The sequence below is a fragment of the Epinephelus fuscoguttatus genome, linkage group LG11, assembly GCF_011397635.1.
Source record: "Epinephelus fuscoguttatus linkage group LG11, E.fuscoguttatus.final_Chr_v1".
In the NCBI taxonomy this organism is placed as follows: domain Eukaryota; kingdom Metazoa; phylum Chordata; class Actinopteri; order Perciformes; family Serranidae; genus Epinephelus; species Epinephelus fuscoguttatus.
Genome location: NC_064762.1, coordinates 1,526,818 through 1,547,059, shown reverse-complemented (window position 1 = coordinate 1,547,059; position 20,242 = coordinate 1,526,818). Strand labels below are relative to the sequence as shown.

General features: G+C 42.9%; 1 protein-coding gene across 3 annotated transcripts in view; it reads right to left on the bottom strand.

Moving 5' to 3' along the window:
• tmem244 (transmembrane protein 244) overlaps positions 1-20,242 on the bottom strand; it is a 146,326-nt gene that overhangs the window by 116,590 nt on the left and 9,494 nt on the right. For all 3 annotated transcript variants that reach the window (XM_049589300.1, XM_049589301.1, XM_049589302.1), the window contains exon 3: positions 19,027-19,081. The gene's annotated coding sequence lies outside the window, so the exon portion shown is untranslated. The remainder of the gene's footprint in view (positions 1-19,026; positions 19,082-20,242) is intronic.

Below are 20,242 nucleotides of genomic sequence, written 5' to 3'. Positions count from 1 at the left end.
ATGTTTAATGTGTTTAAAGGCGTGTGGCCCCCAAGTGCTCAGGTGAGGTTTATTACAAGACTAGTGAGCAGGTGCCAGACTGTGAGCAGGAGGCATTAAAGCTACACAGCGCTGAGAAAACGTCAATATAGAGCAAAAGGGCTGAACAAGAGTGAATGTGGGGTTTGCTTTCACTTTCACTTCCACTGGTGAGTACAGTAAGACAATCCTGCACAGTATACCATTAAAAATTACTCAAACCCATGAATTATTTACCACATTAGCTGGCAATTAATAAACTGATTTCAGCAGTTCAGATAACAGGCAGTCAACAGTCCTGCTGTTATTTAGGACATATGAGCTGCCCAGAGGCACTTCGTGGATTCATGGCAGTGCGCTGCTGCAGTTCACCTGATTAAATATATATTTGTGGCCTGGTGGGGGGGTTCCCATTCTTGTACAATTATAGAGGAAACAATGAGATTATATTCAAATAAGGACGCCTCCTTTGTTAATCACACAGAAGACAAGGGGCAGGGGTGTAATACCACACTCCAGATTGAAGCCGTATCATGCAGTGACCATCTCTGATATTGATTTATTCAGGAGGGCCAAAAAGTTTCACAGGCTGACTTCAAAGCAAAAAAGTTGATTTATTTAGAACATAATAATGAAGGGGTGCTCAAAGTGCAAAAAATGATAAAAACGTGAATAAAAACAGCAGCAAACGTTTCAGTCATTGACTACCTCCTCTGCCGGTTGTCCAATGTACCAACGCACCCAAGATCAACTTCTTTTGTTGCAGTTTCACAGCAGCCTAGGACCTTTACTGAGGCAGCGTTTCCTCCCTGAAGTTACTGTAAACACACACTGTGATTCAGTCTGTTTTATCTGTAAATGGTTTCTTAGCTGAACTGAAAAATGGACGTGTGCTACTAGTAATGTTAATGATAACACACACTGTGATAGCACACTGACGATGCACCTGTTAACAATAAAGAAAGGTCAGACTGTGGGGAAACACTGTGGAGATACTTGTGTGATGAATGCCTTCTGTCCTGCATCATGTCATCAACAGGCTTCAAGACAAACAGTCGCTTTTAATCAAGTTTTGCTTCCTCATATCAGCCCACTGCTGATCCATTTAAGACTCCGGCTCATCCGTATCTCTGCTGAGGGCGACAGTGTGTGCTTCAAATGTTTCGCATTTCCAGCTGGAATATTATTATTACTGTTTATCTGAACCATGACTGTAATTAATCACAGGGATTAAAGCAGCAGATCTGTGACCAGGAACTGGAGATTAGAGGATGAAACCTGCGTTATGAAATTTTAACTTCATCTGTGCTGTGAGGCAGTGTGTGTGTGTGTACAGTGTGTTTAAATGCCCCCACAGTTACAACCCTCTCTCACACACACACACACACACACAGCGGTGCCTGGCTGATGAGGACACTGTCGCTGTGTGCATGTTTGTGTGTATAAACGTAATAAAGGATGCTGCTGGCCGCTCTTATGTAACAACCCTGTCGGCCCTGATGCTAAATCGTCGCCACGGCAACAGAATTAGCTGCTGCAAAGCTTTTCTCTGCCCCCCCCCCTCTGTGTCGGCCTCTCTCTATCTGCTTTGTTATTCTCCGTCCTCACCTTTGTTCCTCTCCTGGTCGTCCATCTCTCTTAGCTTTAATTCAATATAAATGGGCTTGGGTGAAATGAAATATGTAAGTGCACTCCTTCTCCGTCTGTTCTTCCCCTCCAGTCCACTTTCCTGACTTCCAACTGCTTTCTCTCTCCTCCCCCCCCTTCCCTCGTTCCCTCGGGTCTCTTTCATCACATCTCTCTTTCTCTCTCACATCCGCCCACAGGGTCTCTCCACCACTCATGCTCCCCGTCCTCTCTCACTGTCTGGTCCTCTCTTTGCCAATATTCCTCATCTCGCTCGTCCCTGTCAATCCATCTCTCTTTGAACAACGGCTTAATTAACGGATTAATTATAATTTTAACAGTTTCTGCCTCCTCTCGCCTCTCTCTTCCCCTCCCCTGTCCCTGTCAATCGCTCTCTCAATCTCTCTGACTGACAACGTGATACATTTAATTAACGGGAGATAAAATGCCAAATATTTCTCTGCCTGTTTTCCCTTCTCTCTTTCTTCACTTCCATCACTTTTTCCTCTCCCTCTGTCTCACACTTCCACCCACCATCCTTTCTCTTTTGTTTGTCTCGCTATAAGTCTCTCGGCAGCTTTAATCTCTCTGAACACACTTTCTCATTCTTCCTTTTCTTTACCAGTCATGCGCAGATTAATGTATAAGAGATTTCCTAATTTACTTCCATCTCCTAATTTGCATTCCTCTGTGGTGACCTGCCAATCTCATGTCTCACCCACTGCAAGCTAATTACCATCAAATTTAATTTGTCATTATCTGACTGTCTTTTGTCGCTCTCCTTCATGCTGGCTTACATCAGTATGTCTGTCAGAGACAGGACCAGCAGCAGAGCATTATGAACAGTATGTACTGTGATGTACGGTATGTGTGAGAAAAAACTCAAAGAACGTCTGAGAAATACTGACTGATTTTCTGCTTTCAGTCACTCTCACCGCTCGTCTTTGTCTGACCGCTCACGCTCCTCAATGTTCTTTTTCATTTTGCTCTTTTCAGTCCTGAATTTGCTCTTCTCGCCTCTGCTCTTTCCTTATTTATGCTGTCCATAACACAGGCAGAAACAGAGGGGCGTACAGTGTGTACAGTATAGTGTGAAAAGTGAGGTTTCAATAAAGAGACCCAGTGTATACTGTCCGCCATACTCCAGACCTTGACTGCAACAGGTTCAATAGACGCAATACCCAACATGTGAACAGGTTAACAAGGTGCCATTAGGCTTTGAGTGGTGTGGTGGCGCACTCTAAAGGAGCTGTATGCGACATTTAGAGCATATCTATGAAGAAGAGCTTGAGCCAGGATTGTCTGCACACACGTCTCAAAGTGGAGGTGGCTGAGCTGACAGCTAGCAGCAAATGGTGGTAATGTTGTGTTCCACTGGCACTGGAAAATGAAGCCTGTCAGTGTCCTGTCAGAAATGTCACCATGAGTTGGATTTCTGATTTGGAAAGTTGGAGGAACGTAACCAACCCGACCTCAAAATCAAAGATGGCTGCTCCGTGCATCAACAGTAGTGAAAGCGTACTGTTCATTAGCTCTTCTGTCTCATTTGTGTCTCACTAAAACAGCCATACACACAGTCCTGTCCAATTTCTGTCTGTGGACATGTTGCTTCAGTATTGGTGTGCACAAAATGCAGCATAATGCACTGTTATCATCTAGTATTGCTAACAATGGCTGACCTAGATAGAACTGGTATTGCTAACAACATTGACTATGTTTACATGCACACCATATTCCGATTACAGTCAATATTCTGGTTAAGGTAATATTCCGAATAAGGTGTTTATATGCGCTGCAGCAACTGGAATATTCCATTTACATGTTAATTGACATATTCCCGTGTTTCAGCGTATTCCAGAAAAGACCCCGGGCTGATGGCCTACCAGAAAGGCTCTTATTTAATGCAATAGCAATACGCCTATAGACATCTGGTCTGCTGGACATACAGAAGAAGAAGAAGAAGAAGAAGAAGAAGTTGTGTTTACAATGAACAGAAGCTGTAATGTTTGTTTCCCACGTACCCCTGTGTTGTCCTACTTGCGCTTTTGCACCACGACTTAACTGCAACACTCCTGCTGATCCGTTTTGTCCTCAACAACGGAAGACGAGAGTCAGAAGAAAAGGCGAACGAGTGTATGGACCTTTCCTTCCAGCTTATGCCGTTCACGCTAGCTAGAGCCCCCTGCAGTCTGTGGATGAAGGTACAAAGCCAGTTCTGCTGTTCTCCCTGCTCACCGTAACCATAACAACACCGACAACACAGGATTTCTTGCGAAATCGAGCATGAGCAGATGTTACTGAATATTCCGGTACGGGGAATTTTCCGATTAAGACGTATACATGTCACAATATTCTGGTTAAAACAGGCATATGCCAGGGGTCTTATTCGGAATATTCTCCAACCGGAATATGACCTTAATCGGGTTATGTACGTGTTTACATGACTCGTGTGCAACTGGAAAATTGAGGATATTCCGAATAATACAGGAATATGGTGTGCATGTAAACGTAGTCAATGTTTTTCCAGCTTATTATACTGGAAGGCAGTAAAGTCAGGTGTGGCATCATTACTAGCTCCACCTTCAGAGGAAAGTGGAACGCAGCCTAATAAGGCTGACAGTGCTAACAATGGCGACAGAACCAAAGGCTGGGCAGTACGACTCTGCAAAGACGTCTTTCCACCACCGTGGGTCAGGTAAAAGTAGACTAAAGATTAAGTAACAAGATTGTCAATTTAATGTGAAATTAAACCGATATAACAACTTTAGCTCATCATGTTTTACACTGATTACAGTGCACTCTGCAAACAGGTCTGAAAACAGGTCATACTGAAGGTACATGATTGTTAGTTAAAGACTGGACAACAAGTCGTATGAAATCATATGTCTCTGGTCAGAAGGTCTACAGTTGTGCAATATTACATTTTCATTTCGGGGAGAGAGAGGTAGTAGTGTACTCGAGGACTGTCTTTATCATATGAGACTCAAGAAAAAAACCGCAGGTGCTCTTGAAGAAAAAGGGTCAGCACATGATGCACAAATGAACTTCATGCACTCATGCGTGGAGCAGGAACAAATGCATTTGAATTTCATTATAAAAGGCTTTATTCAAAAAACATGGCTGCTTACATTAAAAGGCTGACCGAGGGGATTGGGTGATCCCCCCTACCAAGCTTATAAAACATTCTGCCTGACTCCTGTGCACCTTTTGCACCCTGATGAAGACCTTAGCATCGAAACTGGTCGGTGTTTTAATGTAAGCAGCCATGTTCTTGAATAAAGGCTTTTTAACTTAAAGCCCCTACAAGGAACTTTCATTTGAGTTGATTTTGGCGACCCTGTGGACCCTACATTTCCCATGAGCTCTAGCGCGTTTTGTCGTAAAGACGCTTACCTGGCTCGCACGTGTTTGTTTTGGGGATGAATGAAACAACAAGACGGGAAAACTTTGCCCCCCTCCCAAGACAGCTAACGCCGTGGACCCGCCGGCTCCTGCCAGGATTGGGCTGGTAAATGCTAGATCGCTAGCGAACAAACCGTTTATCCTGAAGGATTTCCTGACTTCCCGAGGATTGGATTTCCTCTGTGTGACTGAGACGTGGCTGACTGTTGGTGAGTCCAGTGCTTTCACAGAACTTTCACCCGATGATTGCTGCTATTTTAACTCCCCGCGGACGTCGGGTCGAGGAGGAGGAATAGCGACTATTTATCAGAGTCACTATAAATGTAAGCAGCTAGGTAAGATGACGTGTGCCGTCTGAGTGCCGTAAATCGTTTCGTCCTGGAAGCGACCTGGGGCGGACCCGGAGACAGTTTCCTAAAGGTATGGATATACACTATATAGAAATAGCTTATCTTCACACCGATGGTCTCATTTGCTGTTGTAGGTCACGCACAGACATCAGCAGAAACAAGAGACTTTTGCATATCCAGTTAAAAGTTCCTTGGAGCGGCTTTAATGTAAGCAGCCATGTTTTTGAATAAAGGCTTTTAACTTAATTCTTCTCATTACATTTCCATTCCTCTATACTGACATAACATTGCTATTTGCACTTGAATGAATGTATGTTTACTGAGCTGCTGAGGATGTCTGAATGCTGAAGGCTGAATCTTTTTTCATTTTGTTGTACAGTGTATAATGACAATGAAGCCTTTCTATTCTATTCACAGACACGCTTCGTTCCTCTTGACCTCTGGGTTTGTCTCTGTATTATTACAGTTATATAACAATAATAATAACTTAATTCTTTAAACTGTCAGTGTTACATTATTCTGTGTGTGTTTGAGTGCTTACTGACAATCTTCCATGACATCATCACTGGTTATCACAGTATGAGCACAGTGCAGAGCATCAGCGATTAGCTAGCCAGTGGGACACACGCTGAGACTCACATGCACGAACACATACGCAGCACTACACCAACTACCAAAGCAAAGAACAGAGGAGCTTGGAACACAACACATGCAGAAGGAGCGCGGCTTCATTCTCTGACCAGGACATCACTACTCCACTATATCTTTATTGACAAAATAGTTGCTTGCTGCAGTATAAAGCTCTGAATATCACACAGAGCTCCTTTAAAACTCTCGCTGTTGGGAGTTTAGCAAGTTTGGGATGAGGCAGACTTTTGATCAATGCCAGAATTAAAAAGGGTAAAGCTACGCAGTCAAAATACCAGGAGATCAAAGAATGAACGACTGCCTCTACATTACTTAATGATTATATAAAAAAACAATTTTACACATTTTTCACGAGTGAAAAACATCTGCACCAAATTTAAGAGGCATTCAGGAACCTCAGTGGCCATTATCAGCAACCAGGAAGAGCTGCAACAACACTGGCAAAACAACACAACAAGAATGCCTCATTTTTCTCAGTGAGCTACCTAATTATCGTAGAGATCAACAGATATGTCTAGTTTATAGAGAAATTATCATCTTCAGGTGCTGAAACAAATAGCCTTTCTTTTATGTAGCCTGGTGGCTTAACAACAAAAAACAAAACTCAATATAGGACATTTCAGTAGCTGCAATATCTCCACACGCAGCCTCTGTATGATGCAGAGACAATTTGAGGCTCTTCAGCACCAATGGAGCTCATGTTCACTTTAACAAAAATATAATCACAGTCTGGTGGTAACAGAGATACCACATGGAGACAGCAAGAACTGTGATTGATGAGTGTGGGCAGTTCTTTCTTCTTTGAATAGTTTCTGATGCCAGTAGAGACAGCTGATAGTGAAGCAACAGGGAACAATAGCTGTGTCTGGAAACAGATGAAGTGAACTTGAGGGCACTCTGTGTTTTGTTGGGGAGAGCACGCACATCCAAGATATTACAGGTGCTGCAGGACTAACAAGCAAACAGACTTTTTTTTTTAAAAAAAAAAGGGGTGAAGTCCGCACACTGTTGTAGCTCCTCAAATGTTTATTGTATAAGATCAACGTTTTGATAGTATAGATCTTTAAGATCTATGTGATCGAAACGTTGATCTTATACAATAAACATTCTCTTTTTTGTTGCCCCTATCTATGATGGGAACTGCTTTTTAACAATGAACATTACATTTCAAAGCCTGAGCCAGGTCACAGGGGCAGCAGGCTGAGCAAAGTATTCCAGATGCCCCTCTCCCCAGCAACGCTTTCCAGCTCCTCCTGAGGGATCCTGAGACTTCACAGGTGAGACGAGATACATAATCCCTCCAGCGTGTTCTGGGTCTGCCCCAGGGCCTCCTACCAGCTGGACATGCCCGCAACACCTCTAACTGGAGGATCCTGATCAGATGTTGAACCACCTCAACATGAAGGAGCAGCGGCTCTACTCCGAGCTCCCTCCAGATGTCCGAGCTCCTCACCCTATCTCTAAGGCTGAGCCCAGACACCCCACGGAGCAAACTCATTTCAGCTGCTTGTATCTGCGACATCATTCTTTCACCCAGAGCTCATGACCATAGGTGAGGGTTGGGACGAAGATGGAGCAGTGAACCAAAAGCTTTGCCTTGTGGCTCAGCTCCCTCTTCACCACAACAATGTGGCACAGACGCCATGCCAAACCAATGATCCATCTCACGCTCCATTCTACCCTCACACGTGGACAAGACCCTGAGATGCTGAACTCCCTCACTTGGGGCAGTAACTCTCTCCCAATCCACTGGTTTCCAGCAGAGAACCATGGCCTCAGAGTCAGAGGAGCTGACTCTCATCCTGACCTCTTCGCACTCGGCTGCAATCCGCCCTAGTGCACGCTGGAGGTCACAGTGTGATGAGTTTACAGAACCACATCATCTGCAAAAAGCAGACATGCAATTCTGAGGTGATCAAAACACACCTCTTCCTCCCCCCGGCTGTGCCTTGACATCCTGTAAATGAATATCACAAACAGAAACGGTGATATTTGTGATATTTAGAATAATCACAGAATAAAGGGCAACGTGTTACATAGTTTGGCCTGCTTCACCAGCATCTGTAACAAAGCGGTGGGTCTGATATTGCATTCTGACCCTTGAACTGATCATCCTTGGCACAACAGAAGCCTTGGACACATTAAGGAAGCCTCAAAGACAAGTTATTGCCTATGGTCTCTTAACTGCAAAGAAAGTTCTGCTCCAGCACTCGAAAACACTAGAAACCCCCTCAGTATGGCACTGGGTTAACAACTTGTCAAACACTCCACTGTCAGAGAACTGGATGTGCTCTGAAGGACAAGTTGTACAATTTTAAAAAGATCTGGGCTGCCTCCATTGCCTTTCTGGAGCAAGTCCATACCAAACCAGACTCTATCCCAACTGACGTGACATAATTAGTTCTTACTTAATCCAGCACTCCATATTCATATTCAATCAAATCCCATTCATGCTGCAACAGATATACATTGTGATGCAGTAAATCTGGAGAATCAAATGAGGGACTTCTCATGGATGAAACAACAGAGAGAAATGTCTGTTTTTGGTTTAACAAGCAAACTAAAAGCCCAAGAAATACACAAGCACATGTGACAGAATTTACTGTCACGTTATCTAACCCCATGGAACAAGCATAATAATCAGATATATTTCCTCTGACATAAAAGAAAAATGATTACACTAATGTATAAAAATAATTACTTAGGATATATGATGTCAAACTGTGCAGAGGAAATAAAACAATCAACATGTTAAATCCCACCCTGAGCCATAAATCAATTCCTACACCAGAGGCTTCTACAGAGAGAGAGAGCGAGCGAATCCACCTTCAGTCCCCGAGGCATTTACTGACAGCAGCTCTGCTGAAGGCATCCCCCACCTCCCCACACACTCTCCTCTGTGTATGCATCAATTACCCATCAATATCTCAGTGAATGCGCACTCCAGCAGAGTGTCGCTGACTGTAGGTAAATGTCACACATCTTACATAATGCCGGAAGCACCAAATCTCATTAACAAAGCCCCAGTAACTATGGCAATGTGCATCATCGGCGACCCTCGGTGTAACTTATGCTAAAAAGGCCAAGAGGTTGCTATGACAACTGGAAGGAAAACAAGAGAGATATGGAGAGAAAGTTGGAGCTGGTTTCTTGAAGTCAGCATACATTCACTCACTCACTCACACACACACACACACACACACACACACACACACACACACACACACACACACACACACCTCCAGGCACATCAACAAAACAACAGGAGGACATTAATTTATGACAAAAATAACAATTAACATCTTAGTTTTCCACTTCCAGCCCATTTCTATCATCATTATTCTCTGCCTCAGGTTCATCCCTGAGCATGTACACACACACACACACACATATATACACACTGTAGTGAGACTGCAGTGACAGCCTGACAGCAAATTCACATGAATGTTGATTAGCACTAACATCTGAACATTCTGTTCTGCGGTGGAAGAACCTGCTCCATCCTGCCCATTATTTTCTAGGTAGATCGTTTTGTCAATAAAATGTCAGAAAATAGTGAAACATGCCCCGTGGAACGTCCCAAATCCCAAGGTGACATCTTCAAATGGTCATTATATCTGACCAACAGTCAAAAAAATGGAGAACTGTTTCTGTTATCATCATGCATGACAAAGAAAAGCATCAAATTCTCACGTTTAACACTTTTCCCGGCACTGACCAGACTTTCAATCATGTATGACAGAACGCTTCCCTGCCACTGACGAGATATTCCAGCAATCCGTGTTTCCACTTTTATAAGATTAGTTACGCATCTTGTTAAATAGACCGGCACTGCCATGTCAAAAACAAACAAAGAAGACGATCAGCTGAGAAGTGGAAGAAGATGTTCACAGAAATGTAGCAGCTTGTGAACCGCACAAAAAGGCCGGTGTTGACGAAAGAGTCTACAGTTGCGCAAGCCGTGGAGATTGATGGACTCAGACTCTGACAATTCCTGTTTTGATCAACCTTCTGAATCCTATTTGGGCGAAGAAGCAAACGAGTTCGGTGGGACGAAATGGGATCGCCATGACGGTGACAGCGACACACAGACAAGACGACCACAGAGGAGAGGGAGACAGCAGTACTGACACTGAATGTACCAAGCTGTTCTGCTTTACCCCAAAGAGAACATTATTTTCATTATTATTGTTATTACTATTATTATTATTTTCATTTATACAATTCAAATTGACGTAAAGAAATGAGGGAAAAAAAAACGTAAATGTGAAATTGATTCTGTACTTGAAAATGACTGTCTTCGACAAAAACACAAGCAAGCATAAAACCAGCAAATGTTTGGCTTTTCTGTTTAGAAAATGAGTAAAACAACTTTTCAATTTTCAAAATTGTTGCCAATTAAGGTACCCATGAAATGAAAGTTACATTTCCTGGTTTTAATACTGTCGTTTCTCTTTCTGTAAAACCAGATAAACCATTTCAAACGTTTGATGACTCATCCTGCACTCAGGGCATTGACAAAAGTTCATCCAATCACAGTAGACTTTGGACGACTAGTCAGCCACACCCGTCATGTAAGACCACACTTCATGGTTTGTGGGTTGTAGTAGCTAACAGAGCAATAAAGAGATCAATGTGGTGGAGGTCTAATTCATTGCCCTCCTCCTCCTCGTCCTGATCTAAGGGCGAGGGAGGTGTGTGAAGCCAACAGTCTGCTGTAGCTCTGTGTTGTTCTGTGTTGTTGTGTAACTTTTAGCCCATCCACTTTTTAGCAAGTGCAAACAAATTGATTTAAATCCCTCCAGTAACTTCTCACCCGTCAGCATAAGGTGATCTAACTTCCGTTTCACAGGAACTTTCATTTTGTCACTCCACTGGTCAATTAATTGTTGCAGTTCTGCTCTCTTCTGATTTGCCGTCTCAGTCTCTACAGTATATCACTCCATCTCCAACATCATCTCCTTGTTTTCTCCTGAGCGTAAATGCACTGCAACACGTGACTTGACCTGAGCGCTCTGTAGCATCTGCGCTTCTCCAATCTGTTTTCGTTCAGATGTATCACAGACCATCCAGGAGTCTGTGTATTCCCGGCGGCCTCCTGACAGCCTCCTGCCAACTGTGTGTGCTAATTAGAAGATAAAGCAGTGAGAGTGTCTCCCCTCATCTTTTAATAATGGACTGCCACAGAGCACGGTATTATATGTTATAACTGGACAGACCATTGATTGGAACACCTACCCAATGACACCAACAACATTCAGCAGCTCGAGCATGAATCCAAATACATGTGATTCAACTGAGGAGAAAAATAAGTCAACTTTGCTGCAGAGGACATGAACCAGGCACAGGCCAAAACCCAGGAGAAGCTCGTCTAATGAAGGAGTTGTAAATGAATACGGATAACTGGATTTAGAAAATGACTGGTCGGATGTAAATTCATTAATTCTTTCAAAATGAATAGATGCATGCAAAGAAGAGAGGTAAAAGCTCATTACAATGTGTGTAGTGATCATTTCCATGTGTTTGTTTCCTACTGCATGTATTAAACTGAGTGTATACATACAGGTATACATCAGGAATCATACAGTCAGATATAATAGATGGTAATTCTGATGACTGACCTATCAATTAATCAACTATTCATTTCAGATAGCTTGTTTGCAATTAGTCGCTTCTATGATGCATGAAATTCAGATGGAGGGCAGGAGGTGATAAATCCATGTTATTGTCAATATGATCTATGATATATGATCCATACAAAACAAAGAAAATCAATTTTCCCCACAACTTGACTAATTTGCCTGGTATGGACTTAATCATCAGTAAAAATGACATCATCCTCTCAACCAGTGGTTTCCAACTGGTCCACCCACGGGGTTCAGATTTCTTCTTAGTAATTAGTTCAAGGTCCACAGTTTAATATATTCAGCATCATACTTGGGTTTGGCCATGTGGCCGAGCTAGTCTGGTGTCTCTGTACAGTATTAGTCAGTTAGTCACTCACTCTACAGCAGGACACGGCACTTCAAAATAAAAGCTCTGTGCTGGAAATTCACTGCACTTCAAAATTAAGTGTTTTTTACTAACTTGACAAGACAGACTGCCTACAGTACTACAGGTGAGCCAGATGAAGACATACAAGTGTCTAGTGGACTGTCACCACTTTGTGTGCAGTTGGATCCATGACCTCCGAACTAAAGTAGTACTGAGCCAATGCTGTGAGTAACATCCTCAACAATAGCTGTCATTTTATATTACAACTCTGAACTTGGTTGCAATGCTGGTGTCAGGCTACTGGCTAGCTGACTTAACCTACGATTCTCTACCTACAAGGTCAACCGTTTCCAGGTGTCTGGTGAACTGCTGTTAAAGTCTGGGTCTTGGCTAAATAACATGGAGAAGTTGTCAGGGGATATTGTAACTTCATGACGACACCACCTCAAGATATGTTTAACGCAACGCTTTAACGTTAACATTTGACATTAGTTCACTGCCCTCCAGACTTAGAGGCCCTGACACATCAAACTGACTTCAAAGAACTAGTGGCAACGAAGGGCAACTGTTGCATCGCCTCGTGTCTCCTGTGTCTCAGGCAAAAAGTTGCACTGAACACTGCAAAGATAACAGCCAACGGCCAGCTCACTCGAATACTTTGTGCCTGTGTAAGAGAAAACAACTCTCCATACAGGTCGTCTGTATTCGTAACTCGAAAAGGAAAACCAGACCGACAGGCCAGGTTCAAGACACTAGTTAGCCAGTTAGCATGTTTAAAAATGTACCGTGCACTAGCATATAACAACACAAACATTCACAAACCATTTCTGCTTAAGAGCTCAATGGTTAAAGAAAAATAATCTTACCTAATATTAACAAGTTTGTTTCAGTCTCACACCCTCTTGACTTCAGCTGTTTGTTTACTTTCCTCACTTCCGTCTCTCTCGTGCCAATCAGAGAGATTTCATTCACCAACGGGCTCTGCTGCTGATTTAACACACTGAATCAGCCAACAATAGCCAACAAGGGCCAAACAGTGCCAACGGTGTGGTACACAGTCTATGGCGGCAGACCGACAGCCCAACAATAACCAACAGCGGATCGTCAGCTTGGTGTGTCAGGGCCCTAAGACGGCGTCCCACATCCGCTGCTGTTTCTCTGTGAATTTTTTCAACTTCTCCCCTTTACATAGAACTATTTTTAGGACTTGGAAGAAAATTGTTTCCCCCCAATTTGTTTGATTGGATATAAACAGCCCAAATCATCGGCATTTGTGCTGTGTTGGTCGTTGTTGCCTCCAGCTGCCTGCCCTACATCTGGCCAGCACTGACGTATGACGTCAAACACAGAGAAGCTATACTAGAATGAACAGCCAAATGGATGGATAAACAGCCGGTAAGACAAACAAACCGCTAACCAAAAAAAATCACACTTCTGCCTCTTTCAAACACAAACTGTTGTAATACTGTGATAAATAATAACTTGATTTTTAATATGAATACTAAATGACTTGACTATTTATTGAAACAATGGCCGGGGGCATGACTAAGCTGTTAAACACGATGGAACATATTTGCACTTCAAAGCTGAAATACATAACTTTTCCTGCAGCATATTGTCGACTTCTGCGAGCAAACAGTAATTACAGACGGCCAAAAAAAAAGATTTCCATCTCCCAAAGGACTCGCAACACTATTATCTGCAGCCTTTAAAACTTCCTCTATATTAGATTACTGCAACTTTCTGAATCCTGATGAAAAGCAAGTCTGAGTTAGACATGCACTTTTCATAATGTAATATAGAACAAACTTTACAGCGAGGAGATAACAGAGCTGCAAGTCTTGTGGGAGATACAAAATGTGACATTTCCTACATGATTAAACAGCATTCCAGACATTTTCTGCTCAGTGCAGTGATGTGAATTAGTGGTGTCTGAAGCTGCATAGCATGACCAAAAACATTTTCAAACACATAAACATCTACATTAACCCAGGTCTTAAAGGCTTGTGCATGTATGTGCAACAATCACACACAGGAAATTTCTCTTTATGTGTTTGACAGGAGTAGTTTTTTATTTTCTGTTTCCTACCAATTATACAGCCGTGGTGCCACGAGAGAGAAACAGAAAGTTGAGGATTCATCTCAGTGTACAATCAATGAAACACAGAATCCTTTCCCACAGTGCTGACGACGTACACAGACAACCACCCACACATCAGACCACACACACACACACACACACACACACACACACACACACACACAGAAACAACTACACTTATCAAAGTGTATGCTGCTGCCTCGTAACCATACCAGCAGATAGACAGAAAGACGAGGGAGAATTTCTGATTCTCAGTGTTGCAAACAAAAACATGAGCACCTGGAGAACACACAGCAGGCTGACATCAAAGTACGATCAGATAAAAGTCCCAAAGTGTCGAGATCAACACTGAGGACAAACTCTGTCCTACCTCCCCACCACTATTCCCAAATCTTCATCCTTCACAGATGCAGCAGCTTCTTTCTGCTTTTATTGACTCATTTTGTTTTGCAAAAGCTTATCAGTAAATGACTGACACAAGTATGGTCCTGTTTGTGTGTCTGTACATGCACTGCAAATCCTACTAACATCTATGCAGCCTAATCACCAGAAAAAATGTTGGCATTGAACGTCTCTGCGAACCAAGAATATGTTACATTTGCATGTTATTTTGTAATGGAAACTTTCACCAACTCTTTGGTGAACATGTGGCTATGTTTAGGCACAATAACTACTTGGCTATGGTCAGGAAATGAAACGCCTTATATGGAGGAGGCACAATCCTGGCTGCAATTGCTCTGTAAAAAATTGCTCTTCATGGCACTATCCCCGCCATTGCATCACCAGCAAACACCCACAATTTGAGTCTAAAAACCTGCTGGAAACACATCGGGTCACTACAAAAACACCCATGACTGGAGCCTAAACAGCCGAGGGATACACCTGGGGATGGAGCTGATCCAATCCAGCATGTAAAATATGTATTTCATGTTGTCTGCTGGAATGATATGATGAATGCTACATAGTAGTGTTGCAGGGTATACTGGTGCCAGCGGTAGACCGCAGTACTAAAACACCACGGTACATATGATACCATAATGCTGGAGTACCGTAGTACTACAGTACCTCACGGCACCACTACTGTGGGATAAGTTCAAAGTCCAATCACAAGAGGTGAGTGTCCATGCACCGTCCAATAACAGCGCACGCTGGCCACCTGGCACTCAGTATGCTGCTGCAGTGGTTTGTATCCAGTGACATGTCAGGTATTAGCTGAGCTACTGAGTATCTTTGAGCAGTGAAAGTTACTATTTATTTATTTCTACTTGGAGGTTAGATTTGTTTATATATGCTACAGTGATTTGTTTTCCACAGAGCTCTACGGTGCGAGCATTTTACTCGCATTTGTGACTAAAAATAGTTTTGTGCGAGCACAAGAAATCATTCAGGAGCACGCTGTGTGAGTACAGATTTCAACCAGCAGCAGAAACTAAAGGTGAATCCTGCCGGTTGTGGGTTGAACGGGGGTCACAGACACAGACAGGAATACGGCGGCCATAGTGCTCTGCGGCGCAAGATAACGGCTTACCAGCGACAGAGAAGTCCAGCTCCAGGACCAATAAGTCTTCGTTGGTGTCATGACTGCCCAGAAGTACCTGAACAGCCGAGCCAGCCGAACACAGGTATGTGACGTGTCAGAGGAGAAACGACCCGTTCACGGTCCACAAACCTCAGCGCACTTTAGGGACTGTTCTTTACTTGTCAGGGGAGGAGGGGGGCTGGTTGATTTTTATTTATTTTATTTTGATCCCCCCCATGTTAATCACTTATTGATGCTGTTTTTGAAGTATGAATAAGTCAATAAGTAATTTATTCCATTGAAATATCACTGATGTATTATAGAAAAGTGATTTATCTTTTTATAAATGACAAAAGGCACATCTGCCTCATTTTTGCTGTGGTATCGTGATGCTACTCAGAACCATGATACTTTCACTGGTATCGTACAGCGGGTCCCAATTTTGTTACCGTGACAACACTAGTACATAGTAATGTCTACTTGATTTGTATCTGTGCTGTTCAGATTAATACGACAGGTATATTTTTGTTTTTTGGTCGTGTATATTGCACTAGTAGTTTGACACTGTCTTGGAATTTAATAAATATTGACAATCAATTTGAAAACCTTACAGCTGCATATTTGTTTTCAGGATGGGATTTTTCCTGTGAACAGGATTTCCTGCTTTTCTGACCTTGTACTTACCTCAAGTTGCCTTTTGGGACATACATGCATACATGCGTACATATCATACTTGCCTGTAGAGAGGAGTTTATTACAGCCTCATATAAAATCAACAATAATGATAATAATATTAAAGCAAACAGAGCACTGGTATCGGAATAGTAACGGTATCGGCAGATATCTAAATTCAGGTATTGGGATCGGAAGTGAAAAAATGTGGATCAGTGCATCCCTAGATACACCCCATCAGATCGCTACACAATCAACCACTACTGGAGCCTGAAGAGCCGACGGAAACACACCAATGGCTCACTACAAAACATACTCAACTGGAGCCTAAAAGGCCAACAGAAACACGTCAGGTCACTGCAAAAACACTCACAACAGGGGCGTCGGTGGCTTAGTGGTAGAGCAGGCACTCCATGTACAAGGCTGTTGCCGCAGCGGCCCGGGTTCGACTCCAGCCTGTGGCCCTTTGCTGCATGTCACTCCCTCTCTCTCTTCCCCTTTCACGCTCGTCTGTCCTATACATTAAAGGCTTAAAATGCCCCCAAAAACATCTTAAAAAAAAAAAAAAAAAACACTCACAACTGGAGCCTAAAAGATGACTGAAACACCCCATCAGGTCGCTACAAAAACACACATGACTGGAGCCTAAAAAGTTGATGGAAACACACCAAGGGGTTGCTACAAAACACCCACGACTGGACCCTAAAAAGCTGAAGGAAACACAATGATGACTCACTAAATAACAACCAGTGTTGTTGTTTGTTGGTCAAGAACTATTGTCTGCAATATGCAGCTTAGCAGCCGTATCGCTCAGGTAACATGCCATCCATCGTTCCCTTTACCTCCCGATGACAGTCAGCTTATGTTACATGTCACTGTAGATGTTGTTATGATACGCATTAAACGTGTAAATGTAACATATTCGTGATTTGCAGATATGTACAAGGCCAACATTTTCTTCTGACTGCTGGGCTGTATCCATGAGTGCTTTGGAAGTCACAGTTCACATGAGAAAATGAGAGATAACGAGGGAGAAGCAAAGTGACTGATAGGCTTGTTAGGCTGACAGAAACACTGGTGCTGCAAAGAAACCAAAAACAAGCCCATTGCTTTCTATTTCGTTGCTTGCAAAATGATCCAAAATTCCTCCCAGGCATCTGGGAATAAGTCTAATCTGATCTGGAGGAAACATTTAGCCAGAGTTATGGCTGCTCAGAGGAGATTTTCCAAGAGATTTTAAACTAGAGTTTCACTTCCTCTTTTCATAAGAGCCACTTAAATGTTTCATCAGTCATGTTTAATAAATAATGAACAGTGCTTCTTATTCATTTGCTCTGTTTTAATTTCTCACTCTGTTGATTTAATTAAAGATGCCAATTTGCAATATTAAGTCAACTAAATCAAGAAAATAAAACTTATCAAACCAAAACATAAAAACACACAAAAAACTTGGATGTTATGACAACTTCAAAGACGCCTCTGTCTCTCTCTCACAAGCCTCCACAAACTGATCAATATGAGAGAGCACACACACACACACACACACACACACACACACACACACACACGGAAGAATACGGATCCCTAGCTAATTATTTCTTTGAACATAAAGCCGAAACACACGCACACACAGTGATGGGTGTGTTTGCATTCTCCAGAAATAGCTCCATTATGCCCCAGTCAATCAGACAACAGCACATAAACATAAAGACCAAAACACACCTACACTGTTTCTCCCAAAATAAACCCATTATCTCCTGATCAATCACAGAAACAACAAAGCTGATCAATTCTATTGATGTTGATGACAGCATCAGTCAATTAGCCAGCAGTTCTCACCAGCCAGAGCCGAATTACGCCTGTGATTTTATCACCTAATGCCTGCTTTCTCTCCCCTGAGAGAAGAATACTGTGTTTAAATGAGTCTCCACGTGACAACAGCACTGATGCTCACATCTGAGTGAGTGACAGTCAGACTGCACCGAGGGCACGCAGGGATACTGGCTGCTTCTCTAAGTGAGAACAAAGATGCGTTGGCTGCAAATATAAAACAAGAGTCTCTTGATGTTCTCAGGGACTTCAGAGCAAACAACTTTTGGTTTCCTGCCAGCTTGTTAGCCTGTTGAGACGGGGTCAAATAAAAGTGCAGGTGAAAACATCTGGTTTGACCACTCGTGTATAAAGACTCTTAGCAACATTTTCTTTCTTAAAGGGACAGTTCACCCCAAAATCAGTAATATATATTCCTCCTCTTACCTATGGTGCTTATCGATCTAGATGATTTCAACATCAGTGTCTCTTTACAGAAATCATGACCATGGTACTCAAGATAATCCACAGACCTTGTTGTGAGCAGTTTCATGTAGGAACTATTTCCTTTGTACCAAACTACACCTGCCAGCCATATCACCATTAAGGAGGAGGTGTGCGTCTACCAATGGATGAGAGGCTTATGCGTGTGACACAAGATACAAACATTAATGGCGTCCTCCTCAGCTGAGCTGAAACATCAGCTAGCTCAGTGGTGCAGTATGTTATGTGTAACTGTATGACCATATGTGGAGCCTACAGAGAATTATCGTGTGACTCTGCTGAGCTTTACAGCGTCCTTCACCTCATTGTGGAGCATTTAGCAGCTCAAGAGACGTTGGTAGAAACCAAAATGAAGCTGAAAGGAGAGTGAATATTAGACTTACATTCACCAGGTTGTCAGAAACACGACTCCAACCGAATGCTGATGTTGCTCCATGTCTGTTGGATGAGGAAAATAAGCAACTGTTAGCGCACAGGTTTGTCTTATCAACTTAAAAGATGACATGTCAGCTTAAACATTAAAGCCACTGACAGAAGAAAATAACTTTGATCATCTCATTACAATGCAATGCTCCGCTGGGAACCTTGGGTTTGAGCATTCATGTGGATGCCACTTGACACTCACCACCCACACAAACATCACTGTAGACTAAGTGTTCTCCCCTCATAGCAACAGCACTCCTCAATAGCAGTGGCGCCCCAGCTGGACAACGTGCCATGCTACACTGGAAAAACTGCTCGGGAATGTACGAGGAATGTGACAAAAAGCTCAAGGTGTCAGCCTGGCCTCCAAAGTCTCCAGATCCCAATTTAATCAAGAATCCATGGGTTATGCCAGTATCCCGCCTCAAACCCACAGGATTCAAAGGGTCCACGCCTGGCGCCAGACACCACGAGACACCCCCACAGGTCCTGTGTCCGTGCTTCGACAAGTCAGAGCCATGTCCAATTCATGGTGTGGCCTCTGACCTTAAAGGGAAATTTGGGTTTATTTCAACCTGTCTCCTATCGTCCTAAATTTGTTTCAAGTGACTAGTGACATCAAAATAATAGTGTGCTGCCATGTTTGTTTACCATCTAGCTCTGCTTTCCAAAGCGCGGCCGAAATACATCTGGCGAGCTGTTGCTGCTTGTTCTCGCGATATTTCGGCCGCGCTTTGGAAAGCAGAGCTAGATGGTAAACAAACATGGCAGCACACCGGTAAGGTAAGACAACATGTTTACATGTGGTTTTCTATATGTTCTCTGACATTTATCCTAACGATATGAGGCGGTCTTTGTGGAGAAAAAGCTTGTTTAGTGGACTAACTTTGCACTTGAAGGTTGCCCGTTCACTTATGTTTTAACAGGTCTGACGCTACTATGCGCCCCGGCTGTATCTAGGCTAACGGCTAACATGCTAACTATTATTTTGATGTCACTAGTCACTTGAAACAAATTTAGGACGATAGGAGACAGGTTGAAATAACCAAAATTTCCCTTCAAGGAAATTAAGTGTAGTTAACACACACTGGGGTCCTGTCAAATGCATTGTGACTAATGTACTGGGGGAAATGTCCATCCTGAGAATCAGCTCTTACAGTCCAACATCCTTTCTTC